The 19,610-nt window shown below is 41.7% G+C and overlaps 1 protein-coding gene across 1 annotated transcript in view; it reads left to right on the top strand.

Moving 5' to 3' along the window:
* Positions 1 to 1,207: 1,207 nt before the first annotated feature.
* The window catches only part of flnbl (filamin B, like), a 185,829-nt gene continuing 167,426 nt past the window's right edge, over positions 1,208 to 19,610 (top strand). The window contains exon 1 of the mRNA XM_070895259.1: positions 1,208 to 1,379. The gene's annotated coding sequence lies outside the window, so the exon portion shown is untranslated. The remainder of the gene's footprint in view (positions 1,380 to 19,610) is intronic.

Raw genomic sequence — 19,610 nt, 5'->3', positions numbered from 1 at the left:
GAGGGATGGAGTACAAAAGCAGGGAGGTCCTGCTGCAACTGTATATGGTATTAGTAAGGCCGCACCTGGAGTACTGCGTGCAGTTTTGGTCACCTTACTTAAGGAAGGATATACTAGGGTACAGAGACGATTCACTAGGCTGATTCCGGAGATGAGGGGGTTACCTTATGATGATAGATTGAGTAGACTGGGTCTTTACTCGTTGGAGTTCAGAAGGATGAGGGGTGATCTTATAGAAACATTTAAAATAATGAAGGGGATAGACAGAATAGAGGCAGAGAGGTTGTTTCCACTGGTAGGGGAGACTAGAACTTGGGGGCACAGCCTCAAAATACGGGGGAGCCAATTTAAAACCGAATTGAGAAGGAATTTCTTCTCCCAGAGGGTTGTGAATCTGTGGAATTCTCTGCCCAAGGAAGCAGTTGAGGCTAGCTCATTGAATGTATTCAAGTCACAGATAGATAGATTTTTAACCAATAAGGGAATTAAGGGTTATGGGGAGTGGGCGGGTAAGTGGAGCTGAGTCCACCAGCCATGATCTTATTGAATGGAGAAGCAGGGGCTAGATGGCCTACTCCTGTTCCTAATTCTTATGTTTCTTATGACACAAATTGTGTAAACTCCGAATGATACATTATTTGCGGGTTGTAAAGTGCGTGGGAACATTGTAATTTATAAAGATCAATTATTTCATCAAAACCAGAGAACAGTGTTTTTAGCACCTGACATCTAAATCGTTTTTGTGGGTGATGGGGAGAGTGCTAGTGGGTGTGTTTTGCCCAGTAATCTCACCCAAATCCCCCTCTGTAATTCGGTAACCACAACTCTCATCTTAAACACCCCGCCTCCCCGTTTCCACATATTCAACTATCACCGGAACTGGGAATATCGATCGATAACTTTTAAATGTTATTGTTTAAATATGATTCGTTAAAGCTTTTTAGCGAATGTGCAATCTTAGAATTATACAGGTATTGACATCCGGTCAATTGTATTTACAATATGCTGGTATTGAGATTTGGGCAATTATTTTGCTATCTTAAGTGCGTTCCTGTTCCCCGAGTTTGGTTGTGTCATTGTAAATCTGCTCCATGGGATATAGGACAATGGAAGGAAAGGGTTAATTTTTTTTGGTCCTGTTAAATGAATGAACGTAGCGATGGCATTACGTAATGTTTTAAAAGACGAGCTGGCGGTGTGGGGGATCGGAGCTTAAATCAGTTCTTTGTTGATTTACGCCATCCTGTTTAAAAGCAGCGGAGAGCTTTCTTTCAAGGAAATTCAAAGGACTTCAGCGCAGAAAGTTTGCCGGCGGACCCGTGCAGCGCAAAGCAAAAGGAAACAGATAGTTTGTCAATTTCAGTCGCTCCCAGCTCTGGGTAAGTTTCACTGAATGAGTTCTTTTTCTGTATCTTTTGAGAACAGTCTGTAAGCCTCGATCGCCAGAGAATTCCCGGATTTCTGGTTGACTTCAGATGGTGACACTGATTTATAACAACATGAGAACAAGTAATGGGAAACGTTCTCATTTTATAGAAAGAAAATCATGTAATGGGAAAGTGGAGCGAGCAGTAAAACGAGCGAGCAGGGAGTTGAGGAGTGATGCAAGTCCTCATTACTGCCGTGTGAAAGGAGGGTTCAGTTTAGTTGATTATTTATGCACGAGTAAATACATTTCACCACAACAGATCGGAATAATGATATAAATTGGCTAAAATGAGATTTGTAAAGTAGTGCCGTGTTGTCTGTTTTCACACCAAGAAGTGGGCACGTGTTTTGAGATTGCTACATGAAGTTGAACCAGGGAGACTTGTTCAGACTATAACCCACATCACAATCTTCCAGTTTGTGTTTGGAAAGCGCTTGGCGCGAGTCTGTCAGAGTTTTAAAAAATCAAAGCAAACCGCGATAAAATCAGTTGAATTTTGTTAAATAAAACCGACCTCTTGGGGTAATCTAAAATTGGGGCGTTCAAAAAAACTTGCCTCCGCGAGCTGAGTCCGTACAATGGGTTGCGTTACCTTCCCAAAAGAGAGTTGGCACAAAGCAATCACTATCGTGGTAATCTGACTCGAAAGGGAGTACATGTTTATTACAATGGATTTAAATGTTAATGCTATGCTTTAAAGTAATACGGGTGTAATTGCACCAGACTTTAATACGGAGGCTATCGATGAATACTTTGAATAATGTGGCTGGGATCAGACAGTGCACGTGGCTGTGTCTGTGTGGGTGCGGGTGGAACTGGGTAACCGGGTCATGTCGTGTCCTGGCTTACAAAGTGTGCCTCAGGTCCTGAAATTCAGTGGAGCTCACAGCGCTGGATAAAGGCCTCCATCCTCTGCAGAAAGCTTAGAGTCCGGGTGAAATAAGATAGCAAAACCCAACCCAGTTCATAATACACGGGGAACCAGAAAACAACATCGCCAGCCAGAAATCATTCACTGGACACTGGCGATGCAAAAAGAACATGTAACCGGCGCAGCGAGGGGACGATGGGACTCGCCTGTCATTGGAACGAATGCACGTTGGGAGAGCTTTCCTGTCGGCAGTAACTGCTGGTAACATCAGTGTTTATGTTAAACCTGCTGATAGTGTTCGGTTCTCACTGGGCTCTGAATGGTCACTGCTGCTCGGTGCGGGACATACTGAGTGGGGGATTGGGGGATTGATCGCACCACTGAAGACAAGAAATCTTTCCTCATACTGACCGATCCAGAATAGGCTACGCTCCAATCCGACACAATGTTTATTTTCCACTTTGAGGAAATCTCCAACAACAGACACGGCCGAATTCTTACTCTTAGTCGCTTACGTTCAGATAACATTCAAGAAGGCCAATTAAAAGTTTTAAAAACGTTAACCTAGCCAGCACTTTTTTTTAATCACTCAGGCACACTCTCTTTCCTCCTCATCTTGGCCAAGTAGCGGCCAAGAGAAAGACGAGCAGCGGTACCTTGGGTAGATACTGAGATGTGGAGGTTGTGTGTCAGCCTGTGTCGGGGGGTGAAACCTGCCCCACCAGTAACCCAGCAACCCTGTCCCAGCAGAGGAGAGGGAGCTTTATTTTGCACAATCTCGCTGTACTTGTCCTGAAAGTGCCTGAAAAACATGTTAAATTTCTCAGCACTAACATTCAGTTAGTACAGAATGAACTGAATAATTAAGAACAATAAAGCCGTGGTATGTTTAAAACCTCAAACACAACTTTAGAATGTTTGCTGTTCACTTATAGTAATAAGAGGGATTTTTTCGTGAACTGAACTGTTTGACATGTTAATAGTGCGAGTGTCAGGCGCGAAAGGGCAAGGTACCGATCCCAGCTACCCAGAAGCGCCCCCTAGTGATTTGTCTCAATGGTTGTCTGTAAAACAAATTGGATTATTTTTTATAGATATTAATCATTACAAATAATCTCTCCTTCTCCAGGCACTCTTCCTGAAATTTGACTACTTTAATAAGAATCTTTATTTGCAATCCAGAAGAGTTCTTACATAATTATTCTCATAATAAAAATGTTACAAAATAAACCGCTTCTCGGAAGCACTGAGTGGGTGAAAGTATTTGGATGACTCTGGGATGATTAATTTTATATACGTCCGGCCAATAAAGTCTGACTATATTTAAACCATTAATTTATCAATATAATCATCATCGATAAACGTGTTGAATGCCAGCAGAACCAATCCTTAGATTTAATTTAATAAATAATAAAAGTAACCTCTCCAGTGCAAAGAAGAATTTGCGTGATTTTTACATAAACAATCGCTGTTCAGATTAAATAATAGAATTCAGGAATGTCGCCGTAACCGTTTGCTCCAATTTCACTTTCTGTCTCTCGATCTGTCCGTTTATCTTTTTCCCACTCTTTGCTGTCTGTCATTTTCTCTCCCTGGTGCTCTGCTTGTCTGTTATTCTCTCTTTAACTGCCTGTCTGGCTCAGTCTGTCTGTGATTACCTGTTGACTGTCTCTATCTCCCTTCCTGTCACTCCCTGGTTATCTAATGTTTATAACGCCTCTGGGTCATGTACGTCAGTCCCACTCCCGTCTCTGGCTGTTTCATTGTTTATTTCATTAGTAAGTAGCAGATACAAACGGTAATATATTTCGACACCATCGCCCTGTTTGGACTTTCGCCCCATCAAAGTTCGGAAGGAGGTTGGGTGGGGGTGGAATCTGATCCCGGACTGAAACTTTGTCTGAAATCTGCTTTCAGAGGCGGGCGGGGATTGCCTCCACAGGCTTTCAGACTGCAGTGCGGGGACAGGAAGAAGCATGGGCTGAAGAAGGCCTCAGAGGGCCAAAGTGACGAATAGGTTGGACCTGCCTTCCTGCTTACAAAATCTAACATTTTGCTTCCCTTTACCATCTTGGAAAACCTGAATCTTATCTATAAATACACAAATACAACGTGCAGGCTATGTCTATCCAATTTTTGTAGATTATCTACACTCAGAAAAGTTTATTTACACATTTATACAAAATGTAGCTAAATATATATGGACTCGGGTTCAGAAGTACAATTTCAAAATTTGCGGATGACACCAAATTGGGGGGCGGGGGTGTAGTTCATGCAAAGGAAGACTGCAACAAAATACAGGAAGACAATTAATTTGCAGAATGGGTATGCATTGACAAATGAACTTCAATATAGATTAGTGTGAGGTGGTACATTTTGGGAGGAAGAATAATGAGGCCAATACTCCTTGGAAAATAAGTGTCTAAATGGGCTGGAGGAGCAGAGGGATGGGGTACAGATACACAAATCACTAAAAATAGTGACCCAGTTTTTTAAAAAGCAAACAAAGCATTGAGGCATGGCCCGGTAGGAGAAAGGGGATTGGGGGTCGGGGATTGAGGCTTGGCCGGTAGGGGATTGGGGCTTGGCCGGTAGGGGATTGGGGGTCGGGAATTGGGGCTTGGCCCAGTAGGAGAGAGGGAATTGGGGTCAGGGATTGGGGCTTGACTGGGCAGGAAAGAGGGGGATAGGGGGTCTGGGGCTTGGGGCTTGGCTGAGCAGGAAAGAGGGGGATAGGGGGTCCGGGGATTGGGGCTTGACTGGGCAGGGAAGAGGGGAATAGGGAGTCCGGGGATTGGGGCTTGGAAGGGGTGGAGAGGGGGAGTGGGGAAGGCATGGATCTCAGCATTTCCCGCAGAGCTGGGAGCAGCAGCAATGTAAGTGAGTGGGAGCGGCACAGAGAGAGGAGCTGCCAGTAAAGGGGTGAGTGAAACATGAAGACCTCACTGTGGGAAAGTTATTGCCAGTGGTGGACGAATGGGGAACAAGGGGACAGAGACCAAGAATTCTCACTGGAAGAACCAAGGGAGAGGAAGGTTTTTGAACTGAAGGCTATTAGACCATGGGATGCTTCATCACAAGTGGCTATTGAGGCAAAGACTAGAACATCATTTAAAAGGGAATGGGTAAATATTTGAAAAGGAGCAATATAAAGGCATCTGGGGGAGGGGGGGGATGAGGTTACAGGGGAGTGCATCAGCATTGGCACAGGCAATAGAGCCAAATGGCCCCCAGTAGGAGTAGGCCATCACTAATCCCATATTCCTTGATTCCTTTAATATCCAAAAATTTATCGATCTCTGTTTTGAACACACTCAATGATGAGCCTCCACAGCCCATTGGGTTAGAGAATTACAAAGATTCACCACCCTCTGAGTGAAGAAATTTTTCTTCATCTCAATCCTAAGTGGCCAACCGTTATTTTGAGATTGTGACCCCTGATTCTAAACTCCCCAGCCAGGGGAAACATCCTCCCTGCATCAACGATGTAAACCCCTGTAAGAAATTAGTATGTTTCAATGAGATCACCTCTCATTCTTTTAAACTCTGGAGAATATAGGCCTAGTCTGCTCAATCTCTCCTCATGGGACAATGCCCCCATCCCAGGATCAGTCTAGTGAACCTTCATTGCACTCCTTCTATGGCAAGTATATCTTTCCTTAAGTAAGGAGACAAAAACTGCACAAATACTCCAGTTGTGGTCTCGCCAGAGCCCTATATAATTGTAGTAAGATGTTGTGTAGAGGATACAGAGAGGCTGCAAAGAGATTTAGATAGGTTAAGCGAATGGGCTAGGTTTGGCAGATGGAATACAATGTCAGAAAATGTGAGGTCATCCACCTTGGGGAAAAAAAAAACAGTAAAAGGGAATATTATTTGAATGGGGAGAAATTACAACATGCTGCGGTGCAGAGGGACCTGGGGGTCCTTGTGCATGAATCCCAAAAAGTTAGTTTGCAGGTGCAGCAGGTAATCAGGAAGGCGAATGGAATGTTGGCCTTCATTGCGAGAGGGATGGAGTACAAAAGCAGGGAGGTCCTGCTGCAACTGTATAGGGTATTGGTGAGGCCGCACCTGGAGTACTGCGTGCAGTTTTAGTCACCTTACTTAAGGAAGGATATACTAGCTTTGGAGGGGGTACAGAGATGATTCACTAGGCTGATTCCGGAGATGAGGGGGTTACCTTATGATGATAGATTGAGTAGACTGGGTCTTTACTCGTTGGAGTTCAGAAGGATGAGGGGTGATCTTATAGAAACATTTAAAATAATGAAAGGGATAGACAAGATAGAGGCAGAGAGGTTGTTTCCACTGGTCGGGGAGACTAGAACTAGGGCACACAGCCTCAAAATACGGGGGAGCCAATTTAAAACCGAGTTGAGAAGGAATTTCTTCTCCCAGAGGGTTGTGAATCTGTGGAATTCTCTGCCCAAGGAAGCAGTTGAGGCTAGCTCATTGAATGTATTCAAATCCCAGATAGATAGATTTTTAACCAATAAGGGAATTAAGGGTTATGGGGAGCGGGCGGGTAAGTGGACTGAGTCCACGGCCAGATCAGCCATGATCTTGTTGAATGGCGGAGCAGGCTCGCGGGGCTAGATGGCCTACTCCTGTTCCTAATTCTTATGTTCTTATGTTCTTATGTCTTTATTTTTTTACTGAAATTCTCTTGTAATAAAGGCCAACGTACCATTTGCTCTCTTAATTGCTTGCTGTATCTGCATGTTAACTTTCAGTGATTTGTGTACAAGAACACCCAGATCCCTCTGAACATCAACATTTCCCAATCTTGCACCATTTATAAAATGCTCTGCTTTTCTGTTTTTCCTACCAAAGTGAATAACTTCACATTTCTCCACATTGTATTCCATTTGCCATGTTCTTGCCTATTCACTTAGCCTGTCTATATCCCCTTGAAGTCCAGGTTATTGTGAACCAGTTTCTCTCTGCATGTTTGCTGGATTTAATTACAAAGTCAAACTTCTCGCAGTGCTTACCCTGAGGATAATATTCAGTTATAGAATGGAATAGCTTATTTAATGTTAATTAATTTATATTTTTAAATGTTATTATTAAGTTATTGTCTATTGTCAAATACTAGATTGTGGTTTAATTACTCAGAACAAACTGAGTGCAGTATCCACTGTAATTTTTAAAACTCTTTGTTCAGATTTCTTCCACCCCTCCCCTCCCCGCTATATGTATCATATTCAGCAACTGACTAACAACACTGCACCTGACCACCAGACAGTAGCCCAGAGTAAATAATTTGCCATAATTTTTCCACCTTCCTTGGGCAGATAAGCCCTTTCCTTTCCTCTACTGGCCTAGCCAGGATCATTACCTCAGCAGAATAGGAATTGTAGGTTCAAAATCTCACCATATCATTTAAGGACACTAGTATACATCACCTTCACATTGTTGGGACACTAACATACCTCACCTTCACAACAACCTTATGTCTTTTTGTGTTTTTCTGCGTTTCCCCTTTTCGATAGCTGCAGGTCAGAACAGACTGATAGTCACAGTCAGTCACAAAATGTCTAAATGGCCATTTTTCTTTACACAGTGAGATGTTATGATCTGAGTTTTACTGCCGGAAGCAGATTCAGTAGTAACTTTCAAAAAGGAGTTGGATATCTACTTGAAAAGGAAAAGAATTACAGGGCTATGGGGAAAGAACGGGGGAGTGGGACTAATTGGATAGCTCTTTCAAAGAGCCAGCACAGGCATGATGGGCCAAATGGCCTCATTCTGTGCTGTAAGATTCTATGATTCAATTCTAAAGTACACAATCAAATAAGGTTTCTACACCATGAAGTTAATAAACATCAATGTTACTGAATGAATCCAAAAGTATGCGCTAGTGTGTTATTTCTTTGAATTAGATTTAGATCAGTAAAACCAAAGATTTGTCAAAGGACATTAGATCAATCAACTCAATACTGAATGTTCCTTGTCAGCCTGTCTACAAATCAAGAGAAGCTGAGTAGGTAGACAGCAGCTATTCAGTGTAATACATCCCATCTGGTTGGGGAAAGAAACGTTTTTCCTGAACAAGACAGTTTCTGAGAGCTTGTGGTTCTGGACCCATTTCTTTACCTTTATGTAATCTTTTTTCTAGTTTTTAAGGAATCCTCCTCCTTACTGGAACAAGATAAAGTGAGGAGTCAAGTCCTTTCCATCCTCCTCCTTCGCAAATGCCACCACCGCCCTCTTTATTAAATCTTCACAACAGTTATTATATTATTTGTTGTAAACAAATTTGGAAATGAAAGCACACCTGAACTTTTCAGAATACAGTTTATGCATTTCTTACCAATAGAAATCCACTGCTCCCATATTGTGATCAGTCCTTTTGTGCAAATCACATTATTCATCTTAGGATGTTGTCCTGTTTATTCCTGGACACATTTTCATATGTACATAAGTACGAGCATACTAAAAAAAAGAAAATAAATAATAAAACTGTTCCGTTCTTTTCCTCCTCACTGTGTTTCACTTACATGTATTCAGGACTTTGTTTTGAAATCTAAAGTTGTACCACAATATTCATATAATTTATTATTTACTCTCATGGTGTTTCGTTCTCGCTTTCTTTGTATATTTCTCCTGTTTGTCTTTTCTGATTATTTATCATATTGTCTCAGTTTCTTTCACCGCTGTTTCGCTTCTTTTATTTCTATTTATGCTGTTTTTGTCATTTCTACTGTTCTTTACATTTTTAATCCATCTTCATTTCTTTTAATCCTTTTTCTTACTCCCAAATCTCAATATTCTCAGAGCACAAAATAAGTGGCACACATACATACAGAGCAACACAACAGGCGTTGACAAGGAAATATACAAGATCGCCTTGTCCCTGAGCAGTGTAAATATTGGGCAACTGATGATCCTGGGAATTCCTTGCCTTGGTTTGTATTGCCACCAAAGTTCTCACGACATACATAGGTCCATTCCTAGCTGCACTGAATGGCTTTGCTAGGCAATGTAGAGTCAGCTACACAGTGTGTCACTAGAGTCACGTGTAGGCCAGACTGGGTAAGTGGGGCAGATTTCCTTCCCAGAAGAGCATTCCTAAACCAGTGGGGATTTTACAATGTTCATGGTCAATTTTTTTTCTGCGGCCAGCTCACAAATCACCAGATTTAATGAATTCACTATCACAACTTGTCAATAGTAGAATTTAAAATGGCAACCTCTGGTTGCCAGTCCAGTACGATAATCGATACATTATCATATCTGTGCAAACTGTAATGCCATTTCAGACTGACGTTTAGAGCTAAATCATTCCCATATATAACTGAATATTGTTAAGAGAATTTTGTGTCCTTTTAAGAATCACATCTGTTAAGGGAGAGATAAGAACCCAAAAGAAAGAAAAATATTACTTTATACTTAGATCGATGTTTGTGGGGAAAAAAATGAAAAATGACCTACATCCAGAAGCAAAATGTTATCCCTGTGACTGCAGGGGAATAAGTTAATTAGTTCTACACTTAGTAGTGAGCTCTTTAACAAGTTTAGCACCAGACAACCTATTGATGATAAATTGCCAAAGTGTTTAACGATTTTTTTTAAAAGCACAAGTTGTTACACTTAGCAAATGGTGGTATCCTTCAAAATGAATCTTCTTTATGACATGAAATCTGTTACTGTTATGCAAGAAGGTAAAGCTTCACATTACCCAACAGTCACTCTAGAATCTGTGTATTGTTTCCAATAATGCCACATACCATGATAGATTGTACATGCTGCATAGCTTCATGAGGGTGGACCACGGTTATATTTTCCCTACACCTTACTTGGACCAATAATATCACTACTCTAAATGTAGTACTCGTGACCAAGCACAATTACATGTGTCGAAAACCTTTGTTGGGATTGCTTAACTACCAAACCAAATATTTTTAAGTCTACTGACACTGAAACACAAAGGGGAACCAGAACCACTTATAACTTCTCTGCAATTTTCAGTCTTGTATTATTGTGAAAATCCTATTATATTTCCCTGTGTGACTATTATTATATTCGAGGTAGATTACACTTCAATACCAGTAGGGGGTAGCATTGCAATAAGCTCAATCAGAAAGTTCGAAATGTCTTCTCCCCAACCCTGTTTCTGTTCACTCTTCAAACTCTTAATTTTCTGTGTCAACATTACAAAACAGCATTGTGCAGTGTTACGACATACATCTAATGGTGCGGTAGAAGACAATGCTTCAACTGGACTGCACCTTGTACTTCATCTATTTCTCACTGTGCAAACATGCCTGTATAATTTCTTAATTATGCGATCTCTATCTGATGGCACCTATACAAGCAACTGAACTATCATATTGTTCTTGGCATTTAACATCAAATCAGGACGTGTACGATTATTTTTCTATAATTTTGCACCTCCGACATCACATTTCTATGTTTTCATTAGAAATCAAGGGTTCACATTAACACTGATGTCAGTCTGGCAATCTTTGTGTTTAAATATGAAGGAAATACTTAGAAGAGAGTGGGTTTCATTTTATTTAAATGAAAAAAATAAGAGAACAAATTAACCAGACGCTTTTATTGCTTTTTGTCATGTACATGTACAAGATCCTGATGCGAAAAGACCACATTGATTAAATAGTGAGAAAGAAAAAAAAGAAGTTGCATTTATATAGCACCTTTCACAACCTCAGGACATCCCTAAGTGCTTCAGAGCCAATTAAGTAATTTTGAAGTGTAGTTACTGTTGTAATGTAGGTAACGCGGCAGCCAATTTACACATAGCAAGGTCCCACCAACAGCAATGAGATAAATGACCAGTTCATGTTTTAGTGATGTTGGTTGAGGGATAATTATTGGCTAGGACACCGGGGAGAACCCCACTTCTCCTCTTCGAAATAGAGCGATGGGAGCTTTTATGTCCACCTGAGAGAGCAGACAGAGCCTCAGTTTAACGTCTCATCCGAAAGACGGCACCTCCGACAGCACAGTGCTCCCTCAGCATTGCACTGGAGTGTCAGCCTAGCTTTTGTACTCAAGTCCTGGAGTGGGGCTTGAACCCACACATTTCTGACTCAGGCGTGACTCCGCGAGTACCTTCCATACGTTCCTTATACTATCTGCAATCTTATGAGTACTCTCAAAAGTGTGAATGGATGAGGCCCTAGGTTGGCTATGTCCCTTCCCAGTTGGTGTACTCAGCCCTGCTGCCACTTTTTAATCTCATTGTCAACAACAGTGCAAAATGAACACCGAGATTAAAATGACATGAAATATATCCTGGAACGATGCTTTCAGGATAATATCCAGCCAAAATGGAGGAAATTCCAGACCCCATTGTCTCTGTATCACTGTTCCAATTCTCACATTCCTGCCTCCCCCCAAGCTGCCAAGAAAAGTGTATTCCAGGTCCAGCTCAATTTAGTATTCAATGGACCAACTAATAGATTATTCATACTTGCCATTGAGAGCACTCCTAGATCACAGTAACCAGGCAGGACCATGCAGACGCTAAAGTTCCGCTCCCATGCATTGGTGGAACTAGTGAGCACTGGGAGAAAAGGGGATGGGAAATCCAGGTGGGGGGATGGAGGGTAAGGCCTTGTGTTGGATTTGTGTTTTAAACACACTGCCCTAAGTTTTCCATTGGAGCTGCACTGGAAGTGTGGAAAGCTTGCAATGCTCCGTACACGAGTCTCATTTGAAGCACTAATTTAATGTAGTTGTGGGCATTTCCTGGCAACCCTAGAAATGCGAATGCATCAAATCATTCACATGATACCAGCCCTGTGTGCCTTTAAAATCTGGAATACAGTACACAAGTGCCAGGCAATGACCATCTCCAACCAGCGATAGTTTAACCACCTTCCCATGATATTCACTGGCATTACCATCGCCGAATCCCCCACCATCAACATCCTGGGGGTTATCATTGACCAGAAACTTAACTGGATCAGCCACATAAATAATGTGGCAACAAGAGCAGGTCAGAGGCTGGGTATTCTGCAGCGAGTGTCTCACCTTTTGACTCCCTAAAAGCTTTTCCACCATCCACAAGGCACGAGTCAGGAATGTGAGGGAATACTCACCAGGTGCCTGGATGAGTGCAGCTCCAACAATATTCAAGAAGCTCCAGGACAATGCAGCACGCTTGATTAGCAACCCATCCACCACCGGTGCACCATGGCTACAGTGTGTACCATCTACAAGATGCACGGCAGCAAATCACCAAGACTTCTTCGGCAGCATCTCCAAAACCTGCGACCTCTACCACCTGGAAGGACAAGGGCAGCAGGTGCATGGGAACACCAGCAAGTTCCCCTCCAAACCATCCTGACTTGGAAGTATATCGTCGTTCCTTCATCGTCAAAAATCGTGGAACTCCCTCCCGAACAGCACTGTCGCAGTATCTTCACCACATGGACTGAAGCGGTTCAAGAAGGCGGCTCACCACCATCTTCCCAAGGGCAATTAGGGATGGGCAATAAATACTGGCCTTGCAGCGACGCCCACATCCCGTAAACAAATTAAAAAAACACTTCTGCAGGTGCATAGTCACTTATAGCAACTTGTTACAGTGATTTAGGAGAGCTCAGTTTTGGGCCCTTTTTTTTCTCTCTTTGAATTGCACTTCTGTTGTTTGGACTCCCTCATTAATTTGTTCCCTTTTTTGGGTTAGAGTTTCAGTTTTGCTCACCTACTATTCAAGCTATACAAAAGCAAAATACTGCGGATGCTGGAATCTGGAATAAAAACAGAAAATGCTGGAAATCTCAGCAGGTCAGGCAGCATCTGTGGAGAGAGAAACAGAGTTAACGTTTCGGGTCGATGACCCTTCGTCAGAACTGAAGAGTGTTCGAAAAGAACAGATTCTACTACTATTCAAGCTAGCTTGCCTGAGCTAGGCACCAGTACCCGATGGATAGCATAGGCAGTCCTTTGAGAATTCCTCTTGCCCTTAGGGAGATGGAGGATGAGTTGAAGTTTTATAGCTCGGAGCAGAGGCAAATGTACCACCTGCATGCCTCACTCCAATGGGGGACCATGGAGTGGTGGCCCACTATGTCCAGGGTCAGTTTTTTGGGGCATGCCAGGGTAGTAAGATCTGGTCTGCCCCCTCCTGTCTTCCTTCTATTATGGGCTGCCTTCGCCAGCAATCAGAAAAACTACGAAATTGATCACTGTGGCTCCCACAAGAAGAGTGCAAGAACGTACAGCATGCATATGGCCACTGAGGAAATCGTTTTTGGCCCTATTCGCCATCAGTGAAAAGTTTCCTAGAGAGGTGAAAGGCATGTTATGCATGATTTATGGAGGACAGACACACCAACATTAGCGTCCTCGACCAGGCCAACATCCCCAGCATTGAAGCACTGACCACACTTGATCAGCTCCGCTGGGCAGGCCAGACACGAGACTCCCAAAGCAAGTGCTCTACTTCCGCGGAACTCCTTCACAGTAAACGAGCCAAAGGTGGGCAGAGGAAACGTTACAGGGACACCCTCAAAGCCTCCCTGAAAAAGTGCAACATCCCCAGTAACACCTGGGAGTCCCTGGCTAAAGACCACCCTAAGTGGAGGAAGTGCATCCGGGAGGGTGCTGAGCACCTCAAGTCTCATCGCTGAGTGCATGCAGAAATCAAGTGCAGGCAGCGGAAAGATCATGCGGCAAACCTGTCCCACCCTCCCTTTCCCTCAACAACTATCTGTCCCACCTGTGACAGGGACTGTGGCTCTCATATTGGACTGTTCAGCCACCTAAGGACACATTTTTAAGAGTGGAAGCAAGTCTTCCTCGATTCCAAGGCACTGCCTATGATGATGATGGGTTGACTTATGCTAGTTGTGGAGAGAGAAAAGGGGTAGGTAAAGATAAGAAAGCATCCCATGTGAGTATGCAGCTAGTTGAAGGCAAATTCTATGTGTATGTTGCAGGCATGCCATTGCAGAACACAATAAGGAGATAAGTGGAGGATTCACTAATCTGGGTAAACTTCTTCAAGGTGTTTCGTTTCTTCCTCACCTTTTATAACAGAAACTGCATTCATTTGATCTTCTCAGGCAGCCTGGACTGCAGCTTGCTGGAAGAATTGCCCTCGGATCAAAAAATGGCTAGCCTCTCTGCAATCACTTCCCTTAACATGACCTTCAGAACTATCCTCTGTCCCCCTGGGAATTCTGGCTCATCTCAGCCCAATACTGAACAGAATTGGACTTTGAAGCCAAGGAAGTGCATGTGCGACACACTTAGGCTCCTGTCCAGGAAATCCCATCTTCTGGCAAAGCACGCTGGGAGCACACTGCCAGTGTGTAAATAAGGGAACAGTGGAGAATTCAGGAGGTTCCCTCTGTGTACTGGTGGCAAAATGCGCCAGGGCAAGTACGTGGAGTTTCAGTTCCTTACATAGAACTTACAACATAGAAACAGGTCATTGGGCCCAACTGATCCATGCCGGTGTTTACGCTCCACGAGCCTCCGCCCACCTTACTTCACCGAACCCTATCCTTCAGCATATCCTTCTATTCCTTTCTCCCTCAAGTACTCAGCTAGCTTCCCTTTAAGTGCATCTATGCTATTCACCTCAATTACTCCCTGTGGTAGTGAGTTCCACATTCTAGCCACTCTCTGGGTAAAGAAGATTCTTTTGAATTCCCTAATGGATTTTTTAGGGACTAACATATTTATGATCCCCTGCTTTGGATTCCCCAACAGTGGGAACATTTTCTCTACATCTACCTTAACAAACCCTTAATAATATTAAAGACCTTTGTTAGGTCACCCCCTCCGCCTTCTCTTTTCTGGAGAAAACAGGCCAGCCTGTTCAGTCATTCCTAATAGTTATAACCTCTCAGTTCTGGGCTCATCCTTGTAAAGCCTTTTTACACCTTCTCTGTTTGCAGTATGCAAGTGTGGTCTAAACAAGATTCTATACAAGTTTAATACAATCACTATCACTAAAGAAGTAGTACTCGGTAAAATAATGGGACTAAAGGTGGACAAGTCCCCTGGACCCGATGGCTTGCATCCTAGGGTCTTAAAAGAAGTGGCTGCAGAGATAGTGGATGCATTGGTTGTAATCTCCCAAAATTCCCTGGATTTTGGGGAGGTCCCAACCAATTGGAAAACCGCAAATGTAACACCCCTATTTAAATAAGGAGGCAGACAGAAAGCTATAGACCAGTTAGTCTAACATCTGTCATTGGGAACATGCTAGAGTCCATTATTAAGGAAGCAGTAGCAGGACATTTGGAAAAGCATAGTTCAATCAAGCAGAGTCAGCATGGTTTAATGAAAGGGAAATCATGTTTGACAAATTTGCTGGAGTTCTTTGAAGATGAAAGAGCAAGGTGGATAAGGAGGAACCAGTGGATATGGTGTACTTAGATTTCCAGAAGGCATTTGATAAGGTGTCACATAAAAGGTTACTGCACAAGATTAAAGTTCACGGGGTTGGGGGGTGATATATTAGCATGGATAGAGGATTGGCTAACTAACAGAAAAGAGAGTCAGGATAAATGGGTAATTTTCCGGTTGGCAAACAGTGACTAGTGGGGTGCTGCAGGCATCGGTGCTGGGACCCCAACTATTTACAATCTATATTAATGACTTGGATGAAGGGACCGAGTGTAATGTAACCAAGTTTGCTGATTATACAAAGATGAGTAGGAAAGCAAATAGTGAGGAGGACACAAAAAATCTGCAAAGGGATATAGACAGGCTAAGTGAGTGGGCAAAAATTTGGCAGATGGAGCATAATGTGGTAAAATGTGAGGTTATTCACTTGGGCAGAAAAAATAGAAAAGCAAATTATAATTTAAATGGATAAAAATTGCAAAGTGCTGCAGTACAGAGGGATCTGGGGGTCCTTATGCATAAAACACAAAAAGTTAGTATGCAGGTACAGCAAGTAATCAGGAAGGCAAATGGAATGTTGTCCTTTATTGCAAGGGGGATAGAGTATAAAAGCAAAGAAGTCCTGCTACAACTGTACAGGGTATTGGTGAGGCCACACTTAGAGTACTGCATAGAGTTTTGGTCTCCAGATTTAAGGAAGGATATACTTGCATTGGAGGCTGTTCAGAGAAGGTTCACTAGGTTGATTCCGGAGATGAGGGGGTTGTCTTATGAAGATAGGTTGAGTAGGTTGGGCCTATACACATTGGAGTTCAGAAGAATGAGAGATGATCTTATCGAAACATATAAGATAATGAGGGGGCTCGATAGGGTAGATGCAGAGAGGATATTTCCACCCATAGAGAAAACTAAAACTAGGGGACATAGTCTCAGAATAAGGGGCCGCCTATTTAAAACTGAGATGAGGAGGAATTTCTTCTGTCAGAGGGTTGTAAATCTATGAAATTCTCTGGCCCAGAGAGCTGTGGAGGATGAGTCATTGTATATATTTAAGACGGAGATAGGCAGATTTTTGAGCGATAAGGGAGTAAAGGGTTATGGGGAGCGGGCAGCAAATGGAGCTGAGTCCATGATGAGATCAGCCATGATCTTATTAAATGGTGGAACAGGCTCAAGGGGCCAAATGGCCTACTCCTGCTCCTATTTCTTATGTTCTTATGTTTAACATATCTTTCTGCTTTTCAAATCTATCTATTCCTCTCGAAATTAACCCCAGTGCTTTGTTTGCATTTTATGGCCTTCTAGCCTGTTTCTTCATACTGAAAGTAACCACAGAATAGCCAAACTTAATTATAGGAACATATTGAGGTGTTTTTTTTTTCTTTTGCAGATTGCAGCAGTGAAGCAAGGGATTTGGAACTTTCTCTCATGGGATATCACAAGCAGGAAAATACCTGCTTTTTCTATTAAGGACTGACTAACAAAATTCTCTCAATAATTGCACATTTCAAAGCACATGCTGCCACAATTTCATTAGCGCCTTGTTAATTACAGGGAGAAGAATGCATTCTCCTTTTTCCTATAAATGAGAAACTCTACCTCCCTGCCCGCCTCACTGTGTCTATCTAACTCTTTCATTCAGTGAGACTTTTACTCGTATGTCGGCTGGATCTTCCGATCACTTCTGATGTAATCAATTTTAAAAAGTCATATAATAAACCGCAGGGGCAGGAATAATCCACATTCCTTCTCTAGCAGTTATCCAAGGTTCAGCATTGTTGGGTCTATCATAGACACCTTGTTGGATTCAGTGGCATCAGTTGCTCCTGTAAGCGGTCTGAGCATCTTAATTCTGTGGGTGTTTACTCAAATTGCCCTACATCTTCCTGCACAATATGTATCCCGAGAGTATAACAAATGTACCCCTTGTGGCCTGGACCAGGTATATGTGTCTTTCTTGTGTGCATTTCTCCAAAGATGAACTGAGCGAACGGTGAGCAAGGCTTGATATGAATAATTAAACTGCTTTATTTTTCAGCGAGTGAGCATACAGAACAACAGCTATGATTAGATGAAATTATCTTAATCAGTACAACTTGTCTTCATGTAATGGTACAAAAATAATGAGCACATTTGTTTCTCCACAATGGTAGCTCATCTTACTTGACTTAAATAAGCTAATTTCAACTCACCATAGGCTTTTTGCTGGCTTTTCCTGGCCTCACTGCTTTCTGATGCAAAAACTTAACTGCCTGCATAATATCCTGTTTCAATATTTTATCTCTTGCTGCTTACAGCTGGTAAAAAAAATCAAAGACTTTCCAATAGAATGGGCGTGTGTGTTTTCAGTTGCTGAGAAAGGCTAATGAATTGCTTAATTAAAGTCTATGAGGAAACAAAATCAAGCCTGGCTAATTCACATTTTAACTACCTTCTGAGTCAAACACTCCTTTTTTAACTTGCATGAATACGCACTTTAAAAAAAAACTTCAAAAATGACTCTCTTCAAACATCTTTTTCTGTGGAAAAATGATCAAAGTATCCTGAAACGTGATGAGCACCGTCTCAGCTAGCAGGATGTCTGAGTCTCCCAGAAGCTTTGTCATTTCTCATAGTTTGATATGCCAAGAACACATTTCTAAAACAATAAAGAATTTATGTCAACTCTTACAATCCACACAAAACCAGTTTGTACTTTCATTGGCCTCATGTCTTAGGAAAGCAGCCATTGATTTGAGCTCTCAGAAACAAACACTTATATAATTATTTGAACTTTCCTGCTTTTTTCAAATATAGATAGTCAGCAAAAGATGTCAGTTTAACTTGACGACATTAAAACTGTTTTTTGTAAATGTTGCAAATCTGAAATAAAATACTGGAAATGACACAGCAGGTGTGCCAGCTTTAGGTGGAGACCCTTTATTAGTTCCTAAAGGTTAACCTGTCTCTTATCAGCATTTTCTGTTCTTATTTCATTTTAACCTCCTATTTCCCTGCTTCTATCGACATTCTGTCACCAGTGTAGCAGCTAGCCAGATATCCCAAGTGTCCGATGGATGACTGGAATTTTGACTAGAAACCTGAGAGAGAATGAAATGTGTTTGAAATTGGGCAGCTTGTCAACATAGTACAAATATTAGGCTGAAGCTACAGTTATATTCTGCTACGAGATGCAGTTTGTACTTTGAATATCTGCCATATTATGTCATATTTACAATAGGTTGAAAATATCTAAGAGGCCAGTTTTACTCTACACTGATTTTTACATTTTAAATTGAATTCCTGAAGATTAGAGATGGAGGTTTAGTCAGGTATCCTAGATTCAGAATCCCAGAACTTACAGTCCCTGACATCATTGCATATCCCAATGCTTTCATCCAATTTTTTGCATCATTTACCAACTACACTGCAGTGCTTCACCAATATTATATTATTTGTTCTAGTAATTGAGTATTTTGAATTGAAGATCCAAAATATTATACAAAAATATGTGTTGTGCAGGATAATTATATTACAAATTCTATAAAATATTTTTTAAAAAGCCAAAAATAGCACAACACTTTGAAGGACAGTTTAATATGAACTTTAACATTGACACATTTTCAGATAGTAATTAAGTAACTTTTAGTAACCATTTCAATTCATACTATGCCTCCACATTGATTTGCAATTGCCATTCCTATTCAGCATCTTAACAACACATGCTGTGAACCGAAGGTAAATTAGCAATTAAATTAATAATTTCTAAATTGTAGCTGTTGTACAAATATGAGGGAATATAGTCAGAAGAAAACTTTTTTGTAAAATTTCTTGTTTAAAATAATTATTTCTCGTTTAAAATAATTATTTGTTGGCATAGCTCAGTTTTTGTAGTGTTTTCTTACATATAACAAATGTTTCTTGGTGAGAATCTTGGAATTTACTACTTAACGCTGTCATGGGAGCAACGACAGCTCAAGGGCTGCAGCA

The sequence above is a fragment of the Pristiophorus japonicus genome, chromosome 12 (assembly GCF_044704955.1).
Source record: "Pristiophorus japonicus isolate sPriJap1 chromosome 12, sPriJap1.hap1, whole genome shotgun sequence".
NCBI classification, from domain to species: Eukaryota; Metazoa; Chordata; class Chondrichthyes; family Pristiophoridae; genus Pristiophorus; species Pristiophorus japonicus.
Note: the sequence above shows the minus strand (reverse complement) of the source record. Positions and strands in the feature narration are given on the sequence as shown.